The sequence below is a fragment of the Schistocerca americana genome, unplaced genomic scaffold, assembly GCF_021461395.2.
Source record: "Schistocerca americana isolate TAMUIC-IGC-003095 unplaced genomic scaffold, iqSchAmer2.1 HiC_scaffold_513, whole genome shotgun sequence".
Taxonomy (NCBI): domain Eukaryota; kingdom Metazoa; phylum Arthropoda; class Insecta; order Orthoptera; family Acrididae; genus Schistocerca; species Schistocerca americana.
The window spans coordinates 15,001-20,000 of NW_025726251.1; the positions used below are offsets into that span (position 1 = coordinate 15,001).

At 51.6% G+C, this 5,000-nt stretch overlaps 1 non-coding gene across 1 annotated transcript in view; it reads left to right on the top strand.

Annotated features, from left to right (window-relative positions):
- The first annotated feature begins 4,370 nt into the window (after window positions 1-4,370).
- LOC124585890 overlaps window positions 4,371-5,000 on the top strand; it is a 1,910-nt gene continuing 1,280 nt past the window's right edge. Inside the window, exon 1 of the ribosomal RNA XR_006974914.1 lies at window positions 4,371-5,000. This exon is cut by the window's right edge and continues 1,280 nt beyond it. This is a non-coding gene — a ribosomal RNA (small subunit ribosomal RNA).

Below are 5,000 nucleotides of genomic sequence, written 5' to 3' on the forward strand. Positions count from 1 at the left end.
CACGTCAGCCACACACCCTTATCACGCACTACTCTCTGCCTGTAACACGCACACAGACAATATGTAAGCACCAGCATGGAACAACACCCAGTGCATCCTCTCCGCCACATTAGACAATCCACACTGTCATAACCAGACTGGGAGGTCCACTCAGAAAACAGAATATCCCACCCACCCGACAACCACCATTGCTCAGCCAAGCCACCAACACCCACACATGTCCTACACAGGGGTGCACCCAACATCACAATACTGCCTCCTCTCACAGCACACAAACAATGGCAGGAATGAAAGACACAGGTCTGCCACAAGCATGGAATGAGAGCGCCGCCTGTCATGAGCCAAAGGTGCATCCTGACGTGGCAAATCAGATGATGCCGCAGGCATCCACTTACTATAATCACAATCAACAAACCGGCCGCCCCGCCCCGCCCCCCATTAAACCTTTCCTTACAACAATGTGTACCTTAACCTAACCTATATCGTACCGTAACCTAACCTATATCGTACCGTAACCTAACCTATGTCGTACCGTAACCTAACCTATGTCGTACCGTAACCTAACCTATGTCGTACCGTAACCTAACCTATGTCGTACCGTAACCTAACCTATGTCGTACCGTAACCTAACCTATGTCGTACCGTAACCTAACCTATGTCGTACCGTAACCTAACCTATGTCGTACCGTAACCTAACCTATGTCGTACCGTAACCTAACCTATGTCGTACCTTAACCTAACCTATGTCGTACCTTAACCTAACCTATGTCGTACCTTAACCTAACCTATGTCGTACCTTAACCTAACCTATGTCGTACCTTAACCTAACCTATGTCGTACCTTAACCTAACCTATGTCGTACCTTAACCTAACCTATGTCGTACCTTAACCTAACCTATGTCGTACCTTAACCTAACCTATGTCGTACCTTAACCTAACCTATGTCGTACCTTAACCTAACCTATGTCGTACCTTAACCTAACCTATGTCGTACCTTAACCTAACCTATGTCGTACCTTAACCTAACCTATGTCGTACCTTAACCTAACCTATGTCGTACCTTAACCTAACCTATGTCGTACCTTAACCTAACCTATGTCGTACCTTAACCTAACCTATGTCGTACCTTAACCTAACCTATGTCGTACCTTAACCTAACCTATGTCGTACCTTAACCTAACCTATGTCGTACCTTAACCTAACCTATGTCGTACCTTAACCTAACCTATGTCGTACCTTAACCTAACCTATGTCGTACCTTAACCTAACCTATGTCGTACCTTAACCTAACCTATGTCGTACCTTAACCTAACCTATGTCGTACCTTAACCTAACCTATGTCGTACCTTAACCTAACCTATGTCGTACCTTAACCTAACCTATGTCGTACCTTAACCTAACCTATGTCGTACCTTAACCTAACCTATGTCGTACCTTAACCTAACCTATGTCGTACCTTAACCTAACCTATGTCGTACCTTAACCTAACCTGTATTGCGCCTTAACCTAACCTGTATTGCGCCTTAACCTAACCTGTATTGCGCCTTAACGTAACCTGTATTGCGCCTTAACGTAACCTGTATTGCGCCTTAACGTAACCTGTATTGCGCCTTAACGTAACCTGTATTGCGCCTTAACGTAACCTGTATTGCGCCTTAACGTAACCTGTATTGCGCCTTAACGTAACCTGTATTGCGCCTTAACGTAACCTGTATTGCGCCTTAACGTAACCTGTATTGCGCCTTAACGTAACCTGTATTGCGCCTTAACGTAACCTGTATTGCGCCTTAACGTAACCTGTATTGCGCCTTAACGTAACCTGTATTGCGCCTTAACGTAACCTGTATTGCGCCTTAACGTAACCTGTATTGCGCCTTAACGTAACCTGTATTGCGCCTTAACGTAACCTGTATTGCGCCTTAACGTAACCTGTATTGCGCCTTAACGTAACCTGTATTGCGCCTTAACGTAACCTGTATTGCGCCTTAACGTAACCTGTATTGCGCCTTAACGTAACCTGCATTGCGCCTTAACGTAACCTGCATTGCGCCTTAACGTAACCTGTATTGCGCCTTAACGTAACCTGTATTGCGCCTTAACGTAACCTGTATTGCGCCTTAACGTAACCTGTATTGCGCCTTAACGTAACCTGTATTGCGCCTTAACGTAACCTGTATTGCGCCTTAACGTAACCTGTATTGCGCCTTAACGTAACCGATATTGCGCCTTAACGTAACCTATATTGCGCCGTAACGTAACCTATATTGCGCCGTAACGTAACCCACATTGCCCCTTAACGTAACCCACATTGCCCCTTAACGTAACCCACATTGCCCCTTAACGTAACCCAACACACGTTGGGCCTTAACCCAACACACGTTGGGCCTTAACCCAACACACGTTGGGCCTTAACCCAACACACGTTGGGCCTTAACCCAACACACGTTGGGCCTTAACCCAACACACGTTGGGCCTTAACCCAACACACGTTGGGCCTTAACCCAACACACGTTGGGCCTTAACCCAACACACGTTGGGCCTTAACCCAACACACGTTGGGCCTTAACCCAACACACGTTGGGCCTTAACCCAACACACGTTGGGCCTTAACCCAACACACGTTGGGCCTTAACCCAACACACGTTGGGCCTTAACCTGCTCTGTAATTGTCATACGACGCGTTAAATTAGTGTAGTGTTGCCTAACTGCAACCCCCGCAATATAGTTTGCTACTCGCACTGCCCGGTCCCCAGTGTATCGCTTCATGTTAAACACCTTGCAGCTATACACTGTAATGTGGATGGCAGCAGGACGTACATGCTCAATGCCCTTTGCAGTTGTTCATTGGCATTTGCAGTTGTTCATTGGCATTCGCATGTGCGAAGCACTTAGCCTACGCTGTGGTACGGCCTGTGTCAACTGTCCGCTGATGTTGTACGTCCAAATCACACACTGTACTGCACATTGGTCCTCATGTACTGAATGATACATCGTGGTACATGTGACCGTACAACGACTGCGCCAACAACGGCGAACCATGCGGTCCAAATGTTGTGCACTCAGCTACGTGTCGTCTCCCTATAAGAGCTGGATTGCAGTGTGGTATGCCCTGGATGGCGATCAGCATGAGCCGTCTGTTGATGTAGTGGCGCGTGTTGTCAGACGTAGTCGTCTCTTCTCACACACCGTGATAGCATGGTGCACTGCGTTCCACATCTGCGACATGCGACAGAGGCCGGTTGACAGTCGTTCGCGCAATGGACATCGCATACGTACGGGGGCCACCTTCCACGTGTTCGCGAAGCGTGCACATGTTGTTGCGTGTATGTGGGCAGACATAGTGTGTCGTGACACCTGACACAGGCATGCAACAATCGTTGAATTTGCAAATGGCGATGGACGCCTACGTTTGCTGGTGACGTTATGCAAATGAACAACTGGTAAACCGTTGTGGTGCGGTTGTTCTCGCTAGAGGTGAATCAGTGATGGCGACGATCGGTTGAGCTACCAACCGGTTGTTCCAGCGATACCCACCATGCCCACGAACGTGAATGGCATCTGGGTGTGAAGCGATACGCGGCGGTGGCTGGGTGGGACCGTCCCCGGCCGGTGAGGGGGGGCCTCCCGGCGTGCTGGCCGCGCGGTGCGTGGGCGCACGCGCTACAGCCGGCTGGTGGGGGCGGCCAGTGGCAGGCGCGCCGGCCGACGGAGGCGGCAGGCGGCGCAGCTGCGCGCCGGCGCACCCTGCACGCGGCGCCGTGCGGCCAAAGTAGGTCCTCGCGGGCCCGGTGCGAAGCGCGGTGGACATCTGCAGTGTGCTGGTCCGATTGAGGACTGTGTGCGCTGAGGATGCGCCGCCGCCCGGCGCTCGGCGCCGCGACGCCGTCTGCTGCTCGGTCGCCTCTGCGGTTCTCGCAGGTGGTTTGTATCGCAGCTGTGCGGACGTGTTGGCGCGTGCGCTGTGCTGGGAGAGTTCGCTTCGGCACCCAAGTGGGGCTTTTGTCCTTCTGTGGCGCTGGCGTTGGAGCTGCCGGTCACCGTAGGTGGCGCGTGTTGTCTCCCGCCGGCAATGCCACGACAGCACGCTCCCGGGCCTCTGTCGGCAGCGGCAAGCTCAGTTGGGAGCACGGGTGGTCGCACCTAAAGCGTCTACTCGCCAAACTCCGGGCGATTGCGCCTCTCTCGAACCCGACCAAGTACTTAGGACGGCGCTGCGCGCCGCCGGGACCTGAGAGGGTTTCGAGGTGTATTGTGCAGGGGAGCTCAGCCTCCTCCTGTTTGCAGAATAATTGAGCGGACGGTTGCGTGTTCGCGCGGGCCCCCGGGACACACTCCCGGGCGGCCGGCTGCTCAGCTCTAGTTGACGCAGCTCCCTGGTTGATCCTGCCAGTAGTCATATGCTTGTCTCAAAGATTAAGCCATGCATGTCTCAGTACAAGCCGCATTAAGGTGAAACCGCGAATGGCTCATTAAATCAGTTATGGTTCCTTAGATCGTACCCACGTTACTTGGATAACTGTGGTAATTCTAGAGCTAATACATGCAAACAGAGTCCCGACCAGAGATGGAAGGGACGCTTTTATTAGATCAAAACCAATCGGTCGGCTCGTCCGGTCCGTTTGCCTTGGTGACTCTGAATAACTTTGGGCTGATCGCACGGTCCTCGTACCGGCGACGCATCTTTCAAATGTCTGCCTTATCAACTGTCGATGGTAGGTTCTGCGCCTACCATGGTTGTAACGGGTAACGGGGAATCAGGGTTCGATTCCGGAGAGGGAGCCTGAGAAACGGCTACCACATCCAAGGAAGGCAGCAGGCGCGCAAATTACCCACTCCCGGCACGGGGAGGTAGTGACGAAAAATAACGATACGGGACTCATCCGAGGCCCCGTAATCGGAATGAGTACACTTTAAATCCTTTAACGAGTATCTATTGGAGGGCAAGTCTGGTGCCAGCAGCCGCGGTAATTCCAGCTCCAATAGCGTATATTAAAGTTGTT